Source organism: Scylla paramamosain, chromosome 19 (genome assembly GCF_035594125.1).
Source record: "Scylla paramamosain isolate STU-SP2022 chromosome 19, ASM3559412v1, whole genome shotgun sequence".
Classification (NCBI taxonomy): domain Eukaryota; kingdom Metazoa; phylum Arthropoda; class Malacostraca; order Decapoda; family Portunidae; genus Scylla; species Scylla paramamosain.
In genome coordinates, this window is record NC_087169.1 from 15,741,516 (window position 1) to 15,769,033 (window position 27,518).

A 27,518-nucleotide genomic window follows, 5' to 3' on the forward strand; every position below is an offset into this window, starting at 1 on the left:
CTTGCTTCACAACCGCTACCATCAACACACTGCATTTCAACGGGAACTAAATTACATGTACTGTACCAACAACAGACTTTGGAATATAATGACGGATTACATAATTACAATAGAATGCAGTGCACTCCAGCAAAGTGACAGTCAATGGTGAACTTTTTTGTTGTGATATAATGTGTAATAAATATGCTGTGTGTGTGTAATTAATTCACAGTACTGATTTAACCGCAATCGCTCAGGTTGATAATGATATATTCATAATTGTATCGCGGCCGAAAATAAAAAGGGTCGTGTTTTTGTGAATTCCAGATAATGGGAAAGAGGAAACTATTATGTATTTTGAACTTTTTTCGTTTTTTCCATTTTATTTCCCCTCTTAATTCGGTTTTCTTTCTTGCTTTCTTTCTGTTTGTGTGTTTTCATACATCTTTTTTACTTCAGTTATTCTCTACTACTACTACTACTACTACTACTGACCTACAGCAGCAGCAGCAGCAGCAGCACCATTGCCTGTGTGCCTCACCATCGTTCGCCCAATTTTTTTTTTTTTTTTAACCTGTTTCTAACTTCTAACACTTCTGCTTAACCTGTCATTCTGATCTCTCCTCCATTGATAACCTGATATCTGCATCTTGTCCATTGCCTACTCAGGGTCTTTTAAAACAGAGGTGTCACTGACATTTAAGGGAAGTTGAGGAGGTAGTATTCTGACTTTTCGTGTAATGACTACTGCTTGCAAGTCAGGGTCCCGTCTCTGCGCGGGGTGGAAGATGGAGGTGATAGTGTCCGGCACGGAGTTGTACATCTCACACTCTTTCATCATAACCTAAATATTTTTTTCATCCAACCTCACCTCGGACTATACTCGTATATGATAGACAGACGGCTCACGAACGGTATCCGAGTCTTCCTTCTCCTGAGACTCGTGCGCTTTTCATTTCTGCCTGGAATCATGCCAAAAATGTTGTTCAGCTAGCCAAAAACTCTCGTCAGAAGAAAATGTCAAAATCTTTCCAGATCAAACTCCCCCTTGACTTCCGGCATCCAACCAAAAATATTTCCATTTTTCTTCTTCATTTTTCACTTTTTTTTTATTTCAACCTGATGGTACAACTCATATATATCTCAATCTGAACCTTTCAGTCAAACTCGTGCAAAAAAATTGAATGCTAAATGATTCAGGAATTGTTCCCCCTCCTCATTCACTCACATACTGTATTTCATGTCCTCTGTTTAAATTCTTCCATGCCTCACTGGTCCTGGTCCTCAGAAGGCTTATGGACCTGACCTTCTGTTGCTTGCAGTTGTGCCTCCGTGCTTGGACGGTAGAACTTTTCCAACTCTGTCTGTCAACATGCACTTCTTTTTCCTGTTTGAAGTTTGCCCACATTTAGCTTGTCCTTAATAAAAATGATGACCACTGTAATCCTTAAAACTATCGACCTATTGCTTTGATTTCTTGTCTTTTCGAAGATTTTTAATTTGTCTTTACCGGGAAGATTCTTTAACATCTCTCACTTCACAGCCTTATATCAGATCGCCATTTATAGGCTTCTTGGACGCTCTTCCGATGATCCTCTCACCTTCCTGACTGAGTCTTGGTCATCTTCTTGTAGGAATTTTGTGAAATTTTCGATATTGTCTTAGATATATGAAAATCATTTGATAGAGTCTGGCACAAAGCTTAAATTTCCAAACTACCCTCCCACGGCTTCTGTCCTTCACTGTGAACACATGGAAGCCACAGAATGCGTGGCGTTTTGTCCTATTTTTTTTTCTTTTTATTGGAACAAAGCAAGCTGTTCAGTGCCTCAGAAACTTAATTTTCTTATTCATTCAAATGATACAACTTGTCAGATAAGTATCATCTCTTCTTCAATGATACTCAACTGTCCTCTTCTCCAATGAATATCTTTGGTCTCTAAACTGGAAACTTCACATCTCGTCTCTCGCTAACACAGTTTCCACCAAGTTAGGCTTTCTGAGCCGTCTCCGCCAGTTTTCTCACAGCCCCTCCCCCCAACCACACCTAGCTGCTAACTCTCTACTGGAGCCTTACCCGGGGAATACGCTTCATATGTATATATACGCGTACCGGAATCAAAAGTATTTCTTCTTATTAAATTTCCTCTAATGAACTGTCTTCAACTTCTCTCTCTCTCTCTTCACCGCTAACTTGCACCTCTTCCTATCTTCTTTTTTTGCTATTTTCACGCTAACTGCTCTTCTGACCTTGCCAACGTCATGTCTCCCCCAGTCTTTCGGCCTCGCTGCATGAGACTTTGGACCTTGCCTCATCCTTATTCTATTCACCTCTGAAGTCCAAGAGTTGATCAAAAACCTCAGTCTTCCTCCCTTTCACTAGTAAAATCTTAAGCTCCCTGCCTGTTTCTGTATATCCTCCTGTCCGTGATTTAAATAATCTCAAGTGGGAGGCTTCAAGATACGTGTCTTCATAATTGTTGAAGTTCCTTTTGACTGTACCCTTTAGTGAATTGCACTCCAATGGGCATTTCTTTATTATTTTTTTTCTTTTTTTGTCCTTGACCAGAAACCCTGTTACATAAAAAGTAACCTACTACTACTACTACTACTTCTACTACTACTACTACTACTACTAATAATAATAATAATAATAATAATAATAATAATAATAATAATAAAATAATGACAACAACAACAACAACAACAGTGATAATAATACCACAGAGAAAAGCAAAGCCGCGCCAAGATCCCTCCGCGAGAAAAACGAGTATTACAATGGAAGCCTCTCAGCCTCACCTGCCATTTACCTGAACAAACGTCCTCGCGTCACACCTGTCCCGGCCCTCCGCGCAGGAGTGTGGCAGAACACCTGGCGGAGGAGAGGGAGGCTGGAGCTGCGTGGGATTGGGGGAAATTATAAAAAAAGAACTTAAGTCTACTCTTATTGACATTGAGAGAGAGAGAGAGAGAGAGAGAGAGAGAGAGAGAGAGAGAGAGAGAGAGAGAGAGAGAGAGAGAGAGAGAATATAAAAGGCCGATGAAAGGATCAGACTCTATTGAGAACTAACTCTTGATTCTAAAGATTAAGCTAGTTTTTTTTTCTCTCTTTCTCTCTTTTTCTCTCTTTCAACGATCTCACTTTTTCTGTCTCGTAAAGTAAAAGAGAAGTATTCTACAAAAATTCAGGATTCCCCTTCTGCTATGCGGGTATTAGTGAAAATCGAAGGAAAATGTCATGAAAACGTAAGGAAAATATAATGAGAGGTTTTTGTTTTCGGTCTCTCTCTCTCTCTCTCTCTCTCTCTCTCTCTCTCTCTCTCTCTCTCTCTCTCTCTCTCTCTCTCTCTCTCTCTCTCTCTCTCTCTCTCTCTCTCTCTCTCTCTCTCTCTCTCTCTCTCTCTCACAAAATATATATACACATACATATATATGTGATTTTTCTTAATCGTACTTTTACAGTTGATTAGATAAGATCAGAAAATCCTTTTGCTTTCATTAATTAACAAGTTTTTTTTTATAAATGAAAAGAATATTCTAACAACTAAAAGCAAAAAAAGCAGTGAAAATAGTTGGAATTCATTTTCTCTATTTTTGCAACAGATTAAATGAAGATTGGCAGGTCTTGGTATTCTCGAAACGAAACGGCAAAGAGAAGATATTTTGGAGAGGACGACTTGGAATAACCTTCGTGTCCCGCGGGTCTAACCAGAAACCAAATGTAGTAAGAGCAATTATTCTGCTTTGCTGAGTCGAAATGAGACCCGAGTCGTTTACTTAGGGTGTGTGTGTGTGTGTGTGTGTGTGTGTGTGTGTGTGAGATGAAAGAGGAAGAAGATGAAGAGACTAAAACATTAAGAGGCATCAGTTCTTAAGTAGTACATCTCCCCCCTTACCCCCCTTTTTTTCTCTCCCCTCTTTCCTCTCCTTCTACATCGCCATTCCTTTTCCCTTTATTTTTTTCCTCTCCCTCCTCCCTTTAGCTTCCGTCCGTTCACGATGAAAGAGTAATCTGTTAAAAAAAAAAGATTGATTAGGTTCCTCACATTACACTTCCTGGAGATTTGTGGAGTTCGCGCAGCCTCAATATACCACGAGAAGAGGAGGAGGAGGAGGAGGAGCAAGGGCAGAAGACTTAAGAGGAAGAAGAGAAAGAGGATCGCGAAGAAATAAAATATGAGACTGAAATATGAAGATAAAGTATAGAAAGCAGCTGCTGAGGAGAATACGAAGCAAAGAAAACGGGGGGGGGGGAAAATTTCAAATAATGCATCAAACTGAACGCGGCCCAAATGAAAACGAGAGGACAATAACGAAGACTGTGGGAAGATACAGGAAAGGAGAAGTGAAAGGCAGGCAAACACAGAAGAAAGGAAAAAAAAAAAAGAAGAGAACGAGGGCAAAGAGAAGCTTTCAGGAACGAAGGGAAATAATGAAAACAAGCAAATAATGACCTTAATCTGTTTATAAAGAGACGAATGAAATGGGAAGGATGCAGAACGTAGTGGAAGGAAATAAAGAAACGAAAGAAGTAAAAGTAAAGAAGAAAAAAAATCGGGTCTTTGGAAATTAGAGAGATAAAATTCAAAACAAATACTAAAAAAATAATGAAAATATAGATTAGCTGGTTCAGAAGAGAATATAAAATGGCCACGCATAGAAATCAAAGTGAAAGGAAGTAAGCTGTTGAAGCAAAAGGGAATGAAAAAATAAAGTGAGAAAACGAAGAAATTGAGAGTTAACGAAGCTAAACGTGTGAAAAAATAATGGAGAATGAACTAGGGAAAGAGAGAGAGAGAGAGAGAGAGAGAGAGAGAGAGAGAGAGAGAGAGAGAGAGAGAGAGAGAGAGAGAGAGAGAGACCAATACACTAACTTGTGTGAAAATTTTTAAGACCGAGAGAAATCCTGAAATATAATGGAGGAGGAGGAGGAGGAGGAGGAGGAGGTCGTGGTGGTGGTGGTGGTGGTGGTGGTGGTGGTGGTAGTGGTGGAGGAACAGGCGGAGGAGGAGGAGAAATTAAAGAAGGAAAAGAAAAAAAAAGTCAAGGGCGGGGAAAAGCAGGAGTTGGGGGAAGAAAAGGAAGGAGAAATATAAGAAGAAAAAGAAAGGGAAGTTAAGGAGGAGGAGGTGGTGGTGGGAGAACAGTATTAGTAAATGAAGAGACGGAAGAGGTGGATAAATAAAGCAGGAGGAGGATGAGGGTAGGAGGAAATGAGGGACTGGTGAGGCAAGGAAATCAAATAAGAAAGAAGTTGAGATAGATAAAAGGAACAGAAGAAAGAGGAGGTGGAACAGACGGAAGTGAATGTGAAGGAGCACGAGAAAGACAAGAACTGTAAACAAGACATGAAAGCAGAGAAGGAGGAAGAGGAGGATGAAGAGGAAAACATAGTAAGAAGACGAGGAGGAGAGAAGAAGGAGAAAGAGAATGGAGAGGAAGACTAGGGGAGGCAGAAGCAGAATAGGAGGGAGGAAGAAGAGAAAGAGAGTATATGAGGACGAAGAGGTGGAGGAAAGACAAGGAGGGAGAAAAGACAGCGAAAGCAGAGGAAAGATAAGTTAAGAGAATGAAGGAAGTAAAATAAATGTGTACATGACATAGGAGGAAGAAGAAAAAGGGAAGTAGTCAGAGGAAGGAGAACAAGAAGGAGGAGGAGGAGGAGGGGGGAAGAAAGGAAGAAGGTGCCAGAAAGGAGGAGACAGTCCCCAGTGCCATAATCTCCCGCCACGCCTTCCCACCTCTCATTTATCACACACACACGGACAAGCAATTAAGAAAATTAATGGTTCTTTTATCTGCGCCCTTCCCGCCACCACCCGCCAGGAACTGCGCCCAAGTATTACCACTGCTGGGATATTACGACTCCCCCTCGCCCCCTGCACTTCCCCAGCCACCATCGCCCAGCCAGTCTCCCCCAGCAAGCCTCCCCAAGCAAGCCTCCCCCAGCCAACCTCCCCCAAGGTAAATAAATCTAAAAGAAATCAATAATCCACCCCAGTAGTCGTTCATAAATCCTCACTAATCAATAGAGTGAATAACCTAGATCTCTTTTTTCCATCGTTAATTAAAAAAAGGGATAATATTGTAATTGGTGATGTGATTTTTCTCTCTCGTGATGTGATGGACGGTTATTTACGTGGGTTTTTGTGTATATATATATATATTTTTTTTTTACTTTGATTAATTAATGTTTGGTGCAGGTGAGGTAATGGTGGTGGTGGCGGTGGTGGCGGTGGTCGTGGTCGGTATTAATTTGTTTGACTGATTGATTGGTTGCTCGGTTGATTGTCTCGTTGTGTGCGCTTGATTGATGGTGTCTTGATTGTGTGTGTGTGTGTGTGTGTGTTGTGTTTATTACCTTCTTCTTCTTCCTCTTTTCTTTTTTTCTTTCTTTTTTGCTTTTCTTCTTCCTTTTTCTTCTTCCTCTTCTTCTTCATCACGTCGTCGTCATCGTCGTCGTCGTTGTCGTCGTTGTTGTTGTTGTTGTTGTTGTTGTTGTTGTTGTTGTTGTTGTTATTGGTATTGCTGTAGTTGTTATTGTTAGGAAAATAGGGGAAGCTACAAAAACTTCTCAGACCTACACGTGGCAGTCCCTGTATGAAACACGTCAACCTATTTCCACCTATCACCCACATCCATTAATCACTTAACGACTCTGCTCCAGCAACCTGATTACGGAGTTTATTCCATTCACCTACCACTCTATTTTGAGAACCACTTCCTTCCTATCTCCTTTTTAAATCTAACTCTATCAAGCTTGACCTCATAATTCTTTGTCTTACCCTGATGACTGACCTTATGGTGACCCCTAAACCACTTTATTAGGTCTCCCGTTATCCTACACCTCACTGGAATACAAATTAAAAAGTTTCAATATCCTTTCGTACGCAATAGTTCTCATCCCCTGTATCGTTTTAGTCATTCTCCTTTGTACTGCTTCTAATAGACCTATATGCTTCCTGTAATATGGCGACCAGAACTGCACAGCGTAATATATTTGAGGTTTGAACGACGTCAAATATAACTTTAATATTACTTCTGGAATTGTACACGTCTTTTTTTTCCCCTCCTCCTCCTCCTCCTCCTCCTCCTCCTCCTCCTCCTCCTCCTCCTCCTCCTCCTTTTTCTTGATGTTTTTGTTCTTTTTGTTGTTAGTGTTAGTAGTAGTAGTAATAATAGTAGTAGTAGTAGTAGTAATAGTAGTAGTAGTAGTAGTAGTAGTAGTAGTAGTAGTAGGCGTTCGAGTAGAAAAGAACAAAATGACGAAATAAAGTAGTAGTAGTAGTAGTAGTAGTTGTTGTTGTTGTTTGTTGTTGTAGATGTAATTTTTGTTGTTAGTTTTTTTTTTTTAGTTGTTGTTGTTGTAGATGTAATTTTTGTTGTTAGTTTATTTGTTTTTTTTTTTTTTCACTGCAGTAGAAATGTTATCAGTTGTTTCCTCCTAGATTCCTTCCTGACCCAGCACTGCACACACCTCACTGTTTGCTTCACTCGTATCAATGACTTGGAGACCATTTCCATTCCCAGCCCACCTTGCTGCCGGTTCCGCTTCACCTTCACCAGGGAGCAGTATCGCCGTCATTCTTGCCTTCCGTCTCAATATTGATCGCCACACAAAACTCATTACTCGCGGTAACAAAGTAAAGAATTGGAATATTACTTCGTTACTCCTCTGCTTTACTGATTCTAGTTTTCGTCTTCAGGTGGAATTGTAGGAGAGTCGATGATTCCTTTCTTTTCCACTCATCCTCTTGGTTTTCATGTCTCATAAAGGGTCTTACTGATCATCCTAGTGCTGGTTTATTATTATTTTTTTTTTCTCCACCCGGTACTGTTGTGTTCAGAGCGCAAGACCTAAAATATAACCGTAGGGTCTTTTCCTCTCTCACTTTTGTTCCATCCTGTGACTCCTCTTCCTCAAGGCTTCAATTTTAACCTTGTTTCACGTGATGTCTTTTTGTCTCGGTAATGAAGAAAACTTGAAGGAAACTTTTGTGATAAACTTACTTAAAGAACACCGTGTCCTCCTCGCTGTCACTTTCTTTGTATACAGACTTGCTTCATATTCAGGCTTCTGTTCATCACCCTTATATGTGAAATGCTTAAAAAGAAACTTAGGGAATACATCGTGGAGTTTTATATCCCTCTTTTTACTACAGCAGCTCAAGAGTTTAAATAAAAGACTTCTTCAGGTAACTTACAAAACTCAAGGCTCACTTTCCCTCCTTCAAAATCTTTCTATCATAAAAACTTTTAATATAACATTTTTGTGGCTTTACTTCCAGATATTTTCAACCTTTTGTCCTCCTTAATTTGTGGAAATAACAATGTATTTTCCAATAACCTCTCTCTCTCTCTCTCTCTCTCTCTCTCTCTCTCTCTCTCTCTCTCTCTCTCTCTCTCTCTCTCTCTCTCTCTCTCTCTCTCTCTCTCTCTCTCTCTCTTCCAATACCGAAGCTTAATTTGATCTTTTTTTTTTTTTTTTTCCTTTTCATTTCAGAGAAGGAAGTGGCGGGGAGAAAGAAGCAGATTGGCAGCGCTGCTCTCAGGGTGTCCAGCGCTGCCTAGTTTTCAAGCGACAAGGTAAGGAAGAAAATATGCCATAGTTTACGTGTCTTTTAAGTGATTAATTTGCATATACTTTCGTGCAGTTGTGCCTTATTTTGTACCGCTTTGTATTTTTACTGTTCCAAGTTTTCTTCGTCTTTGTTTCAGTTATTTTCGTTTATGTTTATTCTTGTTTTTTTTTTTTTTTTACTTTTCTATTTTTTTTTTCTTTCGCCTGGTTATTTTTTCCTTCGTATTTAATTTTCTTTGGTTTTCTTTGGTGATTATCTTTCTTTTGGTCGTTTCCGGTTTATTCTTGTTTATTCATTTCTTTGTTTTGTTTTTTTGTCTTTTACTGATTTATTTATTTTTTTATTTAGCTTATCTGTCGTTATTATCGTTTTTTTTTCTTCTTCTTAAACCATTTTCTTTCTTTATCTTTTTTATGTTTACTATCTTAAGTTTTCATCTTCCTAGTAACTATTTTTCTTTATTCTTAATTTGTTTCTTTCCGCTGATGTCTTCTTCATATCAGCAACTTTCACGGTTCTTTGTTCCCTCCTTCCTTTGTCCGCCTTTGTTACCTTTTCATTGTGGGGTTTATCTCTCTTTTATCACCCATTTCCCTTTCTCCCTCCTTTATTTTTGTCTCTCTCACGCCCACCATAGTAAGATGAGACTCTCTTGATAGTCTTTCTTACATCTTACCTCTTAACGGCGTCCTCTCGAGACCTAGTAACCTGACACCTACTTAAACCTCTCCTCCTCTTCCCCTTTCCGCCTCCCATTTCTCTCCTCTGTGTCTCTTCCATGTTTTCAACCCCTCTCTCTCTCTCCCTGCCTGTTTTTATCGTCCATGTTAATATTCTTTGTTTTGTTTTGTTTTTTGTTTTTTTCTTTTATTCTTGTGTTTTTTTCTTTTTTTTTTTGTCTGCTGTGTTATTTGTAACATATCGTGGCCGTTGTCATCGTTATTGTTGTTGTTGTTGTTGTTGTTGTTGTTTGTTGTTGTTGTTTGCTGTTGTTCTTTTGGCAACCTCCTGTCGCTTATATATTTTTCCTATCTTCTCTTCAGACTGCATTCATGTATATATGTATATATGTATCTTGTATATATGTATAGTTTTTCCTTTTTTTTTATTACAATCCTTTGTAATTGCACATCTAAATGCACATCTAAATATTTCCTTCTTGTTATTGCTATAGTGCTTATTTTGGCTTATCCTTGACATTTTTCCGGCTCATTTCCTGTCTCCGTCCTTGCTGCATCATGTCTTCCTTTCAACCCCGAAACTTTTCCTACCTGTACGTGTTTGTGTGTTGCCTGGAGAAGGAAGAATTAGATACGTCTGGTGTTCCCCTCATGCTTATTCCTGCCTCTCCTCCTCCTCCTCCTCCTCCTTTTGCTTCTGTACTATCTTGTCTCTCCCACTAATAGCGTAGTCTAGTATAGACTTTAAGATCTGTTGCTTTCTTTGTATATTTCATTGTATATCTCCTCCTCCTCCTCCTCCTCCTCGTTTTCCTATTCTTTCTTTTATCTTCACTTGTCTTCCTCCCGTCTTATATTTTCGCTACATTTTCGTCTTATTTTCCTTGTATCTCCTTCTCCCGGTCTTGTATTATTTCTTCTTACTTGGATTTTCTCTGATTTTTCCTTTATTCACTTTTCATAATTTCCTTTCCTTTCCCTTCCAGTTTGCCATTCCTCTCCTCATACATGTTTCTCCCATTTTCCTCCTCCTCCTCTTTATCTTGCACCTCGTTAATCCATCAATTCCCCCACATAACCCTTTTCTCATTTCCTCTTGTTTCTCTCTCTCCTTCCTTTTCTTCCTTTCTCTTCGCCTTTCTCGTCCATGTCTTCCCATATATTCCGTCCTTTATCAAAATACCCCTCGTCAGCATTATCATTGCCCCCACCATCTCTCTCTCTCTCTCTCTCTCTCTCTCTCTCTCTCTCTCTCTCTCTCTCTCTCTCTCTCTCTCTCTCTCTCTCTCTCTCTCTCTGGCTGGGTCGGTCACTGATTCTTTTTCTCTGGTTCCCTTTCTCACGTTTTCCGTCAATAAGTGTCATTTGGTGCCATTGCTTTTGTCGTTTCCCCTGAGGGCCATTTTCAGACCCTCGTCCTCATCATAATCCAGTAAATGGCCGCCGTAGAAGAGGCGGCCATTGAGTCTCTCTTGGCGATATTCTGCCGTTAAAGTGAGACTCGAAAAAATTGTGGAAAAAAAAAATTGTAGCAGTTCATTTTTTTTTTTATTTACTTTGTCTTTTGGAAATGTGAAATCGGATGGGAGGTGAGAGAGAGAGAGAGAGAGAGAGAGAGAGAGAGAGAGAGAGAGAGAGAGAGAGAGAGAGAGAGAGAGAGAGAGAGAGAGAGAGAGAGAGAGAGAGAGAGTCTATAACCAGTATTAATTCCGTTCTGGTGATTTTGCTGTAGTTAATTTCTTACGATAGTCAGTTTATTCCCCACGATAGTCTGGTTAGTTCATTTCCGACAGTAATCATAGTCACTTTATTTCCTACAATAGTTTATTTCCCTTACATTCAACAACAATCAAATTTTTTTTCCTACGATAATTTTCCACCATCATTTTCCTATCCCTTGAGATTTACCATACTGATATATTTCTTTCTTTTTTTCCACAGTACGTCAATTATAATCCATCTCTGAAATAGTTGTATGGGAGCAGAAAGCGGCGCGCCACGTCAATGCTGTCAATGATTCCTGTCTATCACTGTGTCTATCAGAGCGGCAGTTCCCAGCCACCAATCTCTCTCTATTCATCTACCTGAGTCTATTTTCCAATTTGCCTGCGCATCTTACTCACCTGTCGAATCTGAATTAATCCTGACACGTATGAATAATCCCCTCATCTCTGTCCTTCTGTCTGTCTTTCTGTCAATTTATCTCTGTCTATTTATTTGTCTTTTCTCTGCCTGTCTGTCTTTTTTTCCCTGTCTGTCGGTCTTTATCTGTCTATTTATTTGTCTGTCTGTCTGTTTATATGTCTGTTTATCCGTCTGTCTTTTTATTTATTCATCTGTCTGTTTACTCTCTCTCTCTCTCTCTCTCTCTCTCTCTCTCTCTCTCTCTCTCTCTCTCTCTCTCTCTCTCTCTCTCTCTCTCTCTCTCTCTCTCTCTCTCTCTCTCTCCTATGAGCGGGACTTGGACGCAGTGACAAATCCTATCGACACCGTGTAATCCGCGAGTTGTAGGCGCAGATCCTCCATAACGTGATATGACAAAGGTTTGGAATCGCCCGAGAGGGTCTTTGTGGAATCGAGGAGTGTATAGGAGAGGATCTTGTCGCGTTTGTATTGTTTTTTTTTTTTTTTTTTGCGGTGTTTTTTTTTTCTTTTGTGGGGGTTGATATGTATGTGTTTTTTTCTGTATATTGTCTTTCTTTTGTGTTTGTTTTGTTTGTTTCGTTGTTTGTTTTGTTTATAGATTTTTCTTATCTTTTTTCCGCGTTGTTTTGGTTAAGTTTTCCCTGATTTTAGGAGAATTGTCTTATATGGAACATCACACACACACACACACACACACACACACACACACACACACACACACACACACACACACACACACACACACACACACACCAGTACTTCGCTCTATAAAACCTTATTCCCCATGCTCATATATACCCCACTTTTACACTTGTACATTAAAATCCTCATAAAAACGAAAAAGAACTTCACCCAATTACAAAACACTATATTTTATTCACTAGAGAGAGCAGTTTCCCTTAACATTCCTCACCTCATTTCTCCTTAAGATGCTCGCTGGCTCCTCTCCCTTTTCACCCAAATCCACGTTCTAAAAAAAAGCAAGGCGGGTCTCCTACTCATCGTCGTCTCTCACTTAAGTACATAGGGTCGTCAGTCTCGCAGGCGTAGGACACAGAGGAAGGGAAATTGAATAGGAGCTCGTGGAGTGAGGACTTTTAAATGAAGGAAAGAGGGAAAAGTTTAAGTTACGAATGGGACGTGAAACAGAAGATGTACTGGGGTCTTGAATGGGAAGGGAAAGCGGATACCAGGGTTAATGAAAATTTTAGGTCAGCAAGAGGAAATGTGAAGTGGTGAGGTTGAGATGGAGGAAGGGACTAAATAGCTCTGGAGTGAATGAAAGTGGAATGAGTTGAGTTTAATAGTAGATGGACTGTTTGTGTGTGTGTGTGTGTGTGTGTGTGTGTGTGTGTGTGTGTGTGTGTGTGTGTGTGTGATACAAACAAATTACATTAAGTAAATAAACATGTGATTGTCCGTTTAGCTTTTTACTTATTTACCTTTCCCTACATCTGTCTACCTATCAATCAGTGTATCTATCTTTTTTTATGTATGTATGCATGTATCTATTTATCTATCTATCTATCTGCGTATATATCTATTTATCTATATTTATATATATATATATATATATATATATATATATATATATATATATATATATATATATATATATATATATATATATATATATATATAAAGCAGAGGAAGTTCAGTGCAACAGCTATTCCTGTATTATTCAGCTTCTACTGGATTCAGAGGTTGCTCTTGCTTTTAATCTTGTCTGCGTAAAGGAGAATATCCTGCCTGGCTACACTAATATATATATATATATATATATATATATATATATATATATATATATATATATATATATATATATATATATATATATTATCGTATACCTGAGTATATTAATGTATCCCTTGTGTGAGCTTCCGTTGTATTCTGGAGGCCTTGCCATTACCCGGTCTGGCTTCCCTGAGGGGCCTGTATGGGTTCGCCGTAATTAACACGTTGCAATTAGGTCTTTGTAGCGGCGCCCACCACCTCCTTGACGCTTTACGGTGATATTATGCACTGTCCCTTACTAACGACTGGGGACAACTTCCGCGTGAGGAAGCAGGGAAGAGAGAGAGAGAGAGAGAGAGAGAGAGAGAGAGAGAGAGAGAGAGAGAGAGAGAGAGAGAGAGACATTCGCTTTCCATAAATCTTGTGTCTGTATTACAACATTGTCCTTTCCACATTCGCGCTATCTCTCTCTCTCTCTCTCTCTCTCTCTCTCTCTCTCTCTCTCTCTCTCTCTCTCTCTCTCTCTCTCTCTCTCTCTCTCTCTCTCTGTCAATCTATCTGTTTATCTTCCTCTTCATTCACTTGAGTTTTGAAAAATTTCACGGTTTCTTCACTTGCCAGTCTCGCAATTGTTTGTCTTGTTCAAGTTGTTTTTGTGTTGCTTTTGGCCGCCTGCCTCCTGTGAGCGGCTTGCAGTAAATATTGTATCACCCCTCTTTGTGATTTCTCCAGCCGCACTGCTCCTCTGCCCATGTTGCTCTAGTTACAGGCTGCGTGTGCACGATGTGACAGTCTTTTATGAACTGTTGAAATTTTTATCCTTTCACTGCAGCCTCGCACATCTTTCCTGGAGTCATTTACCACTCAGACATTTTTTTGCGTCCTACTCAACTCTAAACATCGTACTGGGTAGACTCTGGAAAATCTATTGTTTTAATCAACTTTCCTTCATCGTAAGTGCTTTGAATATCTTGTACAGTGTTTTTATTGTCATGAATTGTTGCATATCCCAGTGAAAGGATTAAACATCTCTGACCAGTTGTGAATACCTTCTCCTCTCCTCCTCCTCCTTTACTTCTGCCCTTTTGTTTAATATAGTACCTGTATTTTTGTTTCATCGACAACTCACCATTACTGCCAGCCTACACTATTTCACTGCCGGTTAAATATATCCTCTAACCTTCACGTCTCTCTCTCTTTTAAACCTTCATTAATGCGCTCACTGTATGCCTTATTGTTTAACTGCCTACCATCCTCTCTCATGCCCCTAACGATTCCTCCCACACTGGTTTTCTATCTGTCTGCCTGTCTGTCTGTTTGTCTTTAAAGTCTCATTGTTTTATCTCTTTCTACCTTTACCTTTCACTTTTAAATGGGTATTCATAAGACTGTTTGCCATTTTTCATGTATTCAGTTGTCATTCACACAATAAGTAGAATTATGGAATATCTACAGATTTCTTAACTTTTTACTCTTTTTTTTATTTTTACTTTTTTTTATTTATTTTTACACTTACCGTTTAACTATTAGAAAGGAAATCATGAAGCTACATACGGGTACATTCAAGGTTATTGGCTATCCCCCCTCTATTAATTGAAGTCATTCACATATTGGTAAGTAAAATTTCGAAATATTTGCAGATTTCTTTACCTCTCGCACTATTCACGTATCTGACACTGCACTTAACTTTTAACTATTAGGAAGGAAATTATCATGGGAGGATTTGATTTATTTTACTTTTCGTTTAGTTTTCATCACTGTCCTATCGATCAACACAGCGCGTCTCAGCACCAACACTTTCTACTGAACAAATCTTAGTCCTTCCAGTCATTCTTTACGTGACGAGTTCTTACATTCCTTTCCCATGTGTGTCTTCTATAAGGAATTCATGTTTTTTTCTTTTTCTTTTTTTTTTTTTTTTTTTTTTTTGCTCTCTTTTCTTTCCCCCAGTGTTCGTCTCCAGGCTCCACGAGTGTCTAGCTGTCTGGCTGGTTGGTAGAAAGCTGAACAGTTTCCCTTCATTCGGCGTCTTTCTCTCTCTCTCTCTCTCTCTCTCTCTCTCTCTCTCTCTCTCTCTCTCTCTCTCTCTCTCTCTCTCTCTCTCTCTCTCTCTCTCTCTCTCTCTCTCTCTCACTGCTGTACTTTTAAATCGAGAATATGCATCAATTGTAGCCAGTCCTGTGGGAATTGTTACTTTTTGCATCAGTGAGAGAGAGAGAGAGAGAGAGAGAGAGAGAGAGAGAGAGAGAGAGAGAGAGAGAGAGAGAGAGATTAGCTTTGTTGGGAGGATGAGTTACAATCTTTTCTGGTCAGAGTTTCTCCTTTTTTCTTTCTACGCCTCGTGAAAGAAAGTTGGATGATGGCAGAACAGAAAAATGCTCTGAAGATGGTCCTCATTGACGCCCTTCGTGGCCTGTTAAGCTGACAACCTTTTTCATCCATTAGAGAGGGAGGGAGAGAGAGAGAGAGAGAGAGAGAGAGAGAGAGAGAGAGAGAGAGAGAGAGAGAGAGAGAGAGAGAGAGAATCATATTTTTTTACCTTTTATCCTTTTGGGCTCCACTCGTTAGGTTAGTCAGTCGTGTAGTTCTCGTTCAGGTTTCTTTTTTTCTTTTTCCTTTTCTTTTTTTCTTGCCATTTGTCGGAATTTGGACGAGTAGTGGATTTTTTTTTTTTTCTAGCATTGAAGGGAAATGTTTCGTCTCTTGCTATTGAGATCCAATGAAATTTTTATCATGAAATCTTGACCACAATGAATGACCGAAGCGAGAACTGTACTCGTTTCAATTTCCCAAACACACACACACACACACACACACACACACACACACACACACACACACACACACACACACACACACACACACACACCACAGTTACGCCTAAAGATGGCTGGCTGGGGACGCAAGGTAATTGGAGGTGTCTCTCAGGTAACAGACAGACGGAAAAATATTCACCGATTGTATTTGGGACGCGAGAAATGAACCGCCTCTCGCGAAACACCTTGTGGCACTACCCTGGAGCTTCGAATTGTAGAGAATTTGAAGCTTTCTGTGTTCGCTTCCCTTCCCATTCTATTCAGACACACTTTTATTTTCTCTCTCTCTCTCTCTCTCTCTCTCTCTCTCTCTCTCTCTCTCTCTCTCTCTCTCTCTCTCTCTCTCTCTCTCTCTCTCTCTCTGCAAAAAGAAGTGTTCCAAAGCTTCAAACATTTTAAATACCGTGAATCTAATATTAAAATCCATTCGTATTTAAAAACTGCTGAGGTGAATTTAATATATAATCTTGATATTAAAGTGAATGTAATAAAGATGATTGTTGGAGTCTTATTCCCAACTCTTTTTATACGTTATATATTTTTTTTCTTTTTCATCTCATACCTACGTCATGTCATTTGGCTTCCTTCATTTCACGACTGTCTACTTATTTGATTAATCCTCTGAGCGTGTCTGTTCGCATGTCTGAGTGTCTTCTGTCTTTTTATACGTGTGAATGTATGTACGATGAATTCTCTCTCTCCCTTTTTTCATCTCTCTCGTATTCAGAATTCTTATTTTTATCATCCTTTTTTTGGTGAAGCTACCATTTTTCCCTCCAAGTATACAGAGAAGGTGTAAAGTCCTCAACACGCGCCCTCCTGCAGGTGAAATATGATCCCTTGCTGGAGACGAAAGCGTTGGAGGGTCGTTGAGTCGTAAGCTGTAGTCGTGCTGGTGTGATAAGGTAGAAGTAGAGGGGAGGTCGTAAAAAGAGAGAGGTAAGGTTCTGGTACCGGGAAGGGATGAATAGGTGAAGTATTGTAGTGATGGGGTGATGAAGGGGCGATGGAGGAGTGGTGGAGGGGTCGTTTAAGGGTGATGTGTCGCTCTATGCGGTCTTAAGGTAACAGGGAATGATGGGAGGTGCTATAATGCTACATATGGTGCACGGCGTCATTGTGGTGGTGTTACGGGCGCGTCAGAATAATGGTGACTTATGGTGCCTGGCTGATGGTGTGCTGTGGTGAGGCGATGGAAGGACATGCTCTTTTTTCTGAAGGATTCCACCAAGGACCATATTTTTCCCCCACAAAAGGACTCCATCTTATTCCAACAGAATGAATTTGCCGTCTTGAAATAGCGACTTAATTTCTTAGATCTTGTAATGAGGAAAGGAACGAGTTGTCCTGCTGACGCCGCCGCGGGGTTGCTCTTTGTCAAGTAAATTGTCATAAGGTTCAGGCATAAAACAAACTGAGGTGGACCGCATAGAAAACGAGGTAAATTAAGACGGGATATTAAATTGGGATTCTTAATAAGTAAAATGGAAACTAGGACTGAAGTTACCATAAATTTGTCGGAGTTATAAATTAGTGTTGTCAAGAATTTTAATCGAATTTAGCCGATTAAAACTAGAACGGCCTTTGAAAAAAAAAAAACCAAGTCCCGTGTTTACTTTTTTCCTCCCTCTCCATCTCCGCCAAGTTGGGTTCGTTGAAACAAAAAGAGGAGAGGGAAAAAATCAAGTAAGGAAACCCTCTAAAACTTTGAGTACATTTCCCTTAATGGCAAAACTTTACGGCGGAAAAGATTTGTTTAAGGAAACTCCCCAGAACCTTCCTTATGGTATGTATATATTTTTTCCTCTCTTCAGGATAGACAAACTTTCTACAAATCTACAACACAAACATTTTTTTTTCCTGTACCACTTCGCCATAAAAAAAAAATATTGGTTTGTTCTTACCTGATGTTCTTCTCGTTATTGTAGTTCAGATTTTCTTATTTGCATAGGCTTAATCTTAGTGTGCGTTCGTATGTCTCAGTTCAACATATTTAGTTCTATTTTCTGGAGATTTCGCGGTGTATTCATGTCTTCAGATTTGGTTTTCCTCGAATCAGATTTCATTCGGTCGCTGGAATTGTTGAGAGAGAGAGAGAGAGAGAGAGAGAGAGAGAGAGAGAGAGAGAGAGAGAGAGAGAGAGAGTCGCAATTCTCTTATTCTCCTCACCTATCTGCGTCCTTTCAACCACCACGCATTCAATTTTCCCATTTTACCTCATTCTCCTTTCACAATCATTCCTGGTCTCGGCTTTTCCTTCCATTTTTTTTTTCTTCATTTTGGACATTCACTATAGCCTCTTCTCTTATTTTAGGTTCAATTCTCCTCTCTTTTTCACCGTCATCGTCTTTCTCCCTTATTTTCCATTCCCTCTCGGCACCTCACGGGCGTCACATCGGAAAACTGTTTTGTGATCCTCGACAGTGGTGGAGGGAAGGCGTCTCCGTTTGTTGACATCTGAGGTGCGAGTGGGTGTGGCTGCCTGTCAGAGAAGCGAGAACCAGGGAGAGAAGAGGAGGTACAAGGAGGAGAAGGAAGGAGGGGGATGAGGGGGGAGGCATCAGGCAGGGAACGGTGGGTAAGGAGGGATATATATATAACAGACGTGTATTGTCCATCTTACTGAAGAACTCCATTGTTACAGTTGGTCCTCGTCTTTATGGGTAATGTCCAAGTGGGTTTTTTTTTCTTCTTCTTCTTCTCTCTCTCTCTCCCTCTCTCCCTCCCTCTCCCTCTTCCTGCGGAGGTAATTTGGGTAAGAGTCGTGGTTCTGTGTGTGTGTGTGTGTGTGTGTGTGTGTGTGCGTGAGGGTGTGTGCGTGTGGAGGACAGCTGGTGCTCGTATTATGAAAAGCATCACTGTGTTATAGTCGTCATCCTCGCCATCGCTTGCATCATTAGAAACAGCAACAGCAGCAACAACACAGCTGCAGGGGAAACAACTGCAGAGAGAGAGAGAGAGAGAGAGAGAGAGAGAGAGAGAGAGAGAGAGAGAGAGAGAGAGAGAGAGAGAAAACTGTCACAACAATTTACGGCACAGATCAGCACCCATCCTAGAATCACTACACACACACACACACACACACACACACACACACACACACACACACACACACACACACACACACACACACACGCGCGCGCGCGCGCGCGCAAGAAGTTGCAGGTGACAGAGAAGGTTAGTCACTCGGCCACGATAGACTGAGAGCATTGCACCAACTCTCGCTCTATCTCTTCGATTAAAGGAGGGCCCGTCAGGAGGAGGAGGAGGAGGAGGAGGAGTACCCCCTTCAATCAGTGCAGCTCTGCTCTCCGTTCCAACAGAGATTTAGTTGTCACGCCTCTGTGCGAATTCATGTCGTGTATGTATTTCGATGACCCGCTGCTCTGTGTGTGTGTGTGTGTGTGTGTGTGTGGTGAGAGAGAGAGAGAGAGAGAGAGAGAGAGAGAGAGAGAGAGAGAGAGAGAGAGAGAGAGAGAGAGAGAGAGAGAGAGAGAGAGGTGGGGGGGTGCAGGTTGATCTATCGTACACTATACTTTTACAGCCTTGAATGTATACAGGAGCCATGCATTTTTCTTTCCCCCTCACTCCCTAAGCCTGACGCATTGATGTTCCTGTATGATACACGCACACACACACACACACACACACACACACACACACACACACACACACACACACACACACACACACACACACACACACACACACACACACACACACACACACACACACACACACACACACATTCTGAAAAAGAAAACTGAAAATGTAGTAACTAACACTGAAAGCGCACATGTCACTTTTGAAAACCATTCAAGCATTTTTAATTATCATCATTAATATTATCATTGCAATTATCACTTATTACCTTATCTGTGCCGTTCGTAAAGCGAGGAGCATCGTTGAAATAAGTCTGAAACACGTTCATTTGTCGGAATGGCGCTGCAGGACGCCGTGTTTGAGTCGCTGCCTTGTTTACGACGTCATGAGAGGAGCAGGTCACCGGGTTGGGAAAGGTGTGGGGAGTGTGTGTAGGTCACCTGCTCTCTCAGTCAGGTCACGTCTGAGTCCGATGTCTGTTTCCCATGTCCTTCGTTACTAGGACCTGCCGCGGCGCACACTGGAAGGGAAGGAGGACGACGGCGAAGTGGTGGTGGTGGTGCTGGTGGTGGTGGTGATAAATGAAAAGTGAAAATCAAAGATGAAACTGAACATTTTAATGGTTAGTAGCATGAAGAAATAGTAGAAGAGGAGGACGAGGAGGAGGAGGTCAAGACATAAGAAAATGGCGAAGTTATTCATAATGATTGCAAAGAAAAATAAATCAAAATATAAATATAGAAATGTGACAAGAAAGGGGAGCAAGAGGATAGCAGAACATGTATTGCCCAATAGAAGTGCAGCACCAGGGAGCGTCACACAAGCCATCACCTCAGACCCAAACTTTCCTCCACCAAGGCGATCCATTATAAACACCATTAATGTGTTGCCGGTGACGTGCCGCCCGTTAGTGGCAATCTTCAGGGGCGCCGCCTCACCCGTCAATCTGAGAACACCTCGGGGACTCGGTATTCTCCTCGCCGTCACGCTCAAGACTTCCCTTCACCCTGACGAGGCGCAGTCGCCCCACAACTTAACCTTCCGACGACAAAGTTGAGACTCCGTGCACTGTGCTGCTCACGCTACAAAATCATTGGTGGTATACAAGAATTGGCAACATCTGTTATATCTCAGGTCACTAAACTGCCAAGTCCTGCCCTCACATTACTCCTGAAGCTGGAAATGAGGCAGCGAATCTCACTTCTCTCACCACTGCAAGCATTAATGGAACACTGTCCAGCACGGTTTTCGATCCTGCTGTTCTCGTTATTGTTCAGAGTTTCGTATTTGCATACGGTTAATATTAATGTGTTTGCATGTCTTAGTCCATCATATTTAGTTATTTTCTGCGGATTTCGTGGCGTATTCGTGTCGTTTGGTTTTTCCTCGACCTGTGTTTTATCAGGTGCTCCACAGACTGTTCCACCGTGTTTTGCTGATGTGGAAGAGGAAACAATATAAAGAAAAATAGTAATAATAACAGGAATACAAGATGGAAATAAAGCATAGAAATAATTCCTCATCCAAACATATATATTGGTTTAACTCCGAAACACAAAGAGAAAACAATACACGTTCAGGAAAGAACACAGGAAAGGATAACGAGGAGGAGGAGGAAGAATAAGAGAAAGAGAAAGAGAAATTCATGGATATCCCGGAGTTCCCCTTTCTGTCCAAACTTGGTTCCATACTTGTCGCCTGCTGTCTATATCTTGTCCCACCTGTCCATTAGCTCCGCCACGCACCTGTCAGCTTGTCCCCTCATCAACATTCTGTCCGTCCGTCTCCTTCCCTTCTATTCCATCCCTCTGAGCGAGTCTCTTTAGTCTCTCTCTCTCTCTCTCTCTCTCTCTCTCTCTCTCTCTCTCTCTCTCTCTCTCTCTCTCTCTCTCTCTCTCTCTCTCTCTCTCTCTCTCTCTCTCTCTCTCTCTCTCTTTTCGTTAGGTAGGTTACCCTTGGCTAGTCATATGACAAAAGCTTCCTCTTTCTCTCTCTCTCTCTCTCTCTCTCTCTCTCTCTCTCTCTCTCTCTCTCTCTCTCTCTCTCTCTCTCTCTCTCTCTCTCTCTCTCTCTCTCTCTCTCTCTCTCTCTCTCTCTCTCTCTGTCGAGTTGAGATCAAAGGAGGACTGATATTATTCCTCCTGTGATCAGTTGGAGGAAGAAAGGAGAGAGAGAGGGAGGGAGGGAGGGCGGGAAAAGAGACAGAAGTTAGCGTAAACTCACCTTCGGGGCGCCTCAGAGGGGGGCGTTTTTGAAGTCCTGCAGAAGAGAGCGAGAGCCAGAGAGGGAGAGGGAGAGGGGAAGGAGGAGGGAGGAGGGAGAATGGTGGCAGAAGTTGGCTGAGGGAGGATCTAACTTGCCTCTGATCTGAAGGTGGAAGGTAGAGAGAGAGAGAGAGAGAGAGAGAGAGAGAGAGAGAGGGAGAGAGGGAGAGAGGGAAAGAGGAAAGACTCACTGGAAGGGACATGAGATTCTTTGTTGTGATGGTGGTTGTGTTGATGATTGTGGTGTGGTGGTGTGGTGTGGTGGTGGTGGCTGCAGGCTCGTTGTGGCGTGGTGGATGTGGTGGGAATGTTTTAACAGGAGCAGGTGGTGGTGGCAGTGTGGTGGTGTAGCTGAGGGTGGTGTCTGCTCGGTAGTGGTGGTGATGGTGGTGGTGGTGGTGATAGTGGTGGTGGTGGTGGTAATGACATTGATATTTTGGTGCACTGTCTGTGGCTGGAATATATTATCAGTAGTGAGGGCGCGGGTGTGAAAAATTTGGATGTCCATTATAATACCTTCACAAATGTAGGCAAAAAGTCATTCAAATATGTGTCGTGTCCCTGTAGACTTACCTTCGCTTCATATTCATACCTAAAAAAAGAATTTGATAACACTGTAGAGGATCTGATACTAAAAATATGCGTTTCTTTTACGGTATTTTGATGACAGAGAAAATAAATAATGAGGGTATGGATGGCGGCACTGTGGACTTTTAAATCAAGCCTGGAGTGTCATAAGAAAATCCCTCTGTCATACATAGGAGTGCTTCATAATTTTTGACCTGGCTTTTGAACCTTCCACTTGATCTTTTCAAACTCCCATTCAAAGGAAAAGGAGGAGAGAGAGGGAGATTGCTACCAGGTAAGGCGGTTAATTAGCTCAGGTAAAACTCTCCAGTCTCACCTGCTGTAGGTAAATTAATTCCCTATCAGTCCTTTGACGGGCTTACCTCCATTCAGCCCCACCCTCCCTCCGTCCCTCCCGCTCTCCCTTTCCTACCATTTTTACCTTCTCCTTTGAGCTCTTTCTTCATTTTTTATTCCCTTCTTCACTATGCTTAGATTTTTCAATTCATGCAGTCTCTTGTTTTCTCTCATGTACCGACATTTTCTCTGGATTCAAATGTTTCACTCCTCTTTACATATTTTCCTTTTTTTTTCTTTTAGTTTAACTCTCCTTAAAACTCATCATTTTCTCTTTCTCTAGGTTTTCAGGTTCCTTTTCCAGTTCTCCTTTTAAACTTTCTCTATATATTTACGCTTCTTCTTCACTTCGTTTTCCACAGTTCCAGCATTTAGTTTCCTACGTACGGTTTTCGCATCTGTTCGATTCATATGCGTTGCCAGTAACGAAAACATAGTTGATTATGTAAAACCACACTTACGTAGCTTCCTCCCGCACCCTACCCTTATGAATGTGAACGTACGAACGCACACGCGCATGAACGCCCACACGTTCACGCACACAGGGCCATCCCATGTGCACGTACGCTGTATTAAATGTAAGCGACGTTCCCGCCATAAACAAGTATTAATCATGTTTCCGAAATTGGGTTTGGTGAAAAAATGGGAAATATGATCATCCTTTTAGATTTATGAGAGAGAGAGAGAGAGAGAGAGAGAGAGAGAGAGAGAGAGAGAGAGAGAGAGAGAGAGAGAGAGAGAGAGAGAGAGAGAGAGAGACTTATATCAACACGCGTTTTTGGAAAGTAGTTATAACATGAAAAATAATAATGGAAAACGACACAACCAGTGCCAATAAAATGCTAGAACTTTCATATTAAGATGGACAATACTTCATATGCAATTCAGCAGTTTTTTTTTTTATTAAGAATGTCTTTATATCATATACAGGCTATCAGAGTAGAGAGAGAGAGAGAGAGAGAGAGAGAGAGAGAGAGAGAGAGAGAGAGAGAGAGAGAGAGAGAGAATCTTTTTGTATATAAGATCGTGACATCAAGTAACGCTCCTGTAATCCTTCCGCGGGTTTAATCGTTGCTCAGCACACTCTCGGGCGCGTGGGTCACCCTGTGCTATCCTTGATACAGAAGTAATCGTACAGTAATAGAATGAAACTTTCCCTTGATTTCCTGCCCTTATATTTGAAAGTGTATGAAGGTGTGGGGGTTTAACGTGTGTTTGGAGGAAGAGCGGCGGCTTGAAAATGTATTACTCTAAAAACTGAAATTATAAATACTGAAAATGTAATAATTAACCCTTTCACTTCGATGGGAAGCAGGTGACAGAACCAGAAGCAATGTATGAAATCTTTATAAGCACCTGCAAGAAAGAAGGGAATTAAAAAGAATAGATTTTGCAATTTACCCAGTTTAAAAATTGGAGGTGGAACTAGAACAAGAAAAGATGTCTCAGAATGACTAGTAATTAAGGAAAGATGCACCAAATAACAGTCAAAGGGTTAATTAAAACATATCAGACAAAATATACAAAATAAAAACGTAATAATTCACAATGTAACAGTTTGAAGTTTGAAGTATACCAATTTGAAATATAAAGATTCAAGGCTTCGTGGTGGTCCCATTGGAGGCTTCACCTTCATTGCCTGAGGAACCAGAGCACCTGAGTGGCCTCGTGCAAGAAACAATTGCTTGCTTCATTTTTTTCAACCAAAGGATCAGTTTCGTCCTTCCCTTCAACAGTTTCCCCATCAACTCTTGCAAATTGAAGAGTAAAGAGAGAGAGAGAGAGAGAGAGAGAGAGAGAGAGAGAGAGAGAGAGAGAGAGAGAGAGAGAGAGAGAGAGAGAGAGAGAGGAAAAGAACATGGAAGGAAAGTTTGTGTTTGGGAGAAAGAGAAGATTTGAAAGACGGAGTGATGGAAGACAGACTAACAAAAACTTTATTTTCTTCCTTCTTTGTCCTTCTTCGAATTTTTCCCTTGACATTCTTATATCTTCAGTCTCTCATATTTCCCTTTTTCCTCAACCTCTCACCATTCTGCCTTCCACCTTTCATATTCATCCCCCTCATTTTCTTCTCATCTCAACCTCTAAACTTCTCTAGACTCAAACTCTTCTCTTTCCCCTCATCTCTCCTCATCCTTATCTTCACCAGCCCTCCAGTTCTTTTCATTAATGGGAAACAAACTCAGGAAACCGAATCCCTCGTAAGAGTACAACCTCATTAATGCAAACAGAAAGGAAACTGATAAGAAAGGAGAGTAAAGAAAAGGCTTAATTTTTTTCCATAATTGCAAAAAAAGGGTAGAAAAAAAAAGTTATCAAGATTCGCTAAATTGAAATCATAGTTACTTTTATCCCCGAAAAATGAGAAGGGATATGGGGAGACCACTGGCAGCGGAGGGGAGTTACAACAAATGGATAAAGAAAGGGAAGGAAAGGAGAGAGGGAAGGAAAAAGGGAATGAAGAAGGTGGAGATTAGATTTCAAGTATTCAGAATATAATTACAAGTGAAATTATTTTATGGAAAGGAGTGTGAATTTGTATGAAGCAAAAATATAAGGTAAGGGGGACTGAAATATGGTACGGAAAAAGAGAGAGAGAGAGAGAGAGAGAGAGAGAGAGAGAGAGAGAGAGAGAGAGAGAGAGAGAGAGAGAGAGAGAGAGAATCAGCTTAATGCGTAAGATGGAAGTCGAGCATCGAGTAATGAAAGTGAACGAACCGACTTTAAAGATAAGAATTTTAAGTGTGTGTGTGTGTGTGTGTGTGTGTGTGTGTGTGGACGCGCGCTCGCTCACTCGGTCGTGGGCGTCTCTTTCTCTCTCCGTGTCCCGAAGTTGAATTTCATACAAAGAACAATCGCATCTCTTTAACATTTTATCGGGCGAATAGGAAGCGGTGGAGGCCTAAGGGGCGTGTGGGAGGGGGAGACTGGGGGTTAGAGATCTGCTGGTTTTACGAGGAAGGGCGCGGCGGAAGAAAAAGAGGGCGACATTGTGGGTGAGGAAGGCAGATAGGGGCTGTCCTGGGCGGGGAGTGGGGAAGAGGCGTAGCTGGGAGGCGAGGAAGTGAATCCAGTTTAAGGGAGGAGGAGGAGGAGGAGGAGGAGAAGGAGGAAGAGAGGAACAAGGAGAGTCAGTTGTATTACATGTTTAACTTTCTTTTCCAATTTGGTATTCACATGAAATTTTCTCGATTTTGAGTCTGTGTGTGTGTGTGTGTGTGTGTGTGTGTGTGTGTGTGTGCATGTGTGTGTGGTTACTTTACATCTTTACATTGTTACTTTATTTACAAGTAATATTGTCAATAGTAGTACTAGTTGTAGTAGTAGTAGTTGTAGTAGTAGTAGTAGTAGTAATAGTTGTAGTAGTAGCAAAAGTAGTAGCAGTAGTAATAGTTGTAGTAGTAGTTATTGTTGTGGTAGTAGTAACAAGTGTAATAGCAGTAGTAGTAGTAATAGTTGTATTTGTAGTACATGTAGTAGTAGTAGTAATAGTTTTAATAGCAGCAAACGTAGTACCAGTTATAATCATTATAGTTGTATTTCTAGTAGTAGTTGTGGTAGTAGTAATAAAAACTTGTTGGTGTTTTTTTATTTATTTGTTTATTTTATTTTATGTATTTATTTATTTATTTATTTATTTATTTATTTACTTATTTTTTGTACCTGCTGGTGTTTCTGCTGTTGTAGTAGCAATACGATTCTTTCCTGCTTCTCCTTACACTCTTCCCCTTCATAGCATATAAAATAATAAGAAATTAATATACATAATACAAACACCACGCTCCCAATTTCATATACGAGTAGAAAACACATTTATTCCTGTTCACATTTCCCTCAAGAACTTTTAACACTGACAATAGAAAAACAAGAGGGAGAGGAGCCGGCCAGCCACATCTCACCAAACAAAACAGTATAAAAAAAAGTTTCTACTCACTCCGTAATTGCTCATTTCAAATTTAGAAGCCAAAAAAAATGTTAAAAAAAAATAAAAGTTGAAATATATGTTTGTTTTTCCCGCGGGCATTTAAAGTTAGTTTATGGTAAGCCTTCAAGTGGACAGATGAAGGAGGAGGAGGAGGAGGAGGAGATGATGATGATGATGATGATGATGATGATGATGATGAGGATGATGAAAAGGAAGAGAAGAAGACAAGAGAGAAGAGGTGGAGGAGGAGTTATACGGTAAGACGGAAGAGAAGGCGGAAGGAGGAGGAGGAGGAGGAGGAGGAGGAGGAGGAGGAGGAGGACAAAGACGAGGGTGCAAGTCTAGAAGAAGAAAGAAGAAAGAGGGAAAAGAATAAGAGGAGGTGTTGAAGGAGAGGGGTAAGAGGATTTGAAGAAAGACGTAGCTGGAACTGAGAGAGAGAAAGAAAAAATAAAGAAGAAAAAAAGTGAAAATTAATAGGGTGAAATGAAAAAATAAATAAAAAACGCGGAATAGAACGAGGCAGAAGAGCAGGAGGAGGAAGAGGTGGAGGATAAGCAAAAAAAAAAAAAGGAGGAGGGGGGTGGGGGGAGGAGAAAGTAATGATGCAACCTCGTATGTTCTTTTCTCATTACCTGTATTGTCATCTTATTCAGGAGTGACAGTATTTCGTGCACACATACCCAGAATAACAATAAACTGGAGGAAGAGAGAGAAAGAAAGAAAAAAAAAAAAAAACTATACCTAAGACTGAAAAGAAAACCGCCCAAAAAAAAGAAAGAATGAAAAACACGTGAAAGAAAGACGAAGCGATCAGAAACATCAAACATCTTTCCTTGTGTAGACGAAAAAAATTACCATATGTA

At 40.8% G+C, this 27,518-nt stretch overlaps 1 protein-coding gene across 2 annotated transcripts in view; it reads left to right on the forward strand.

Annotated features, from left to right (window-relative positions):
• The window catches only part of LOC135109730 (neprilysin-3-like), a 150,924-nt gene that overhangs the window by 54,508 nt on the left and 68,898 nt on the right, over positions 1–27,518 (forward strand). For both annotated transcript variants that reach the window (XR_010272848.1, XR_010272847.1), the window contains one exon: positions 8,483–8,565. The gene's annotated coding sequence lies outside the window, so the exon portion shown is untranslated. The remainder of the gene's footprint in view (positions 1–8,482; positions 8,566–27,518) is intronic.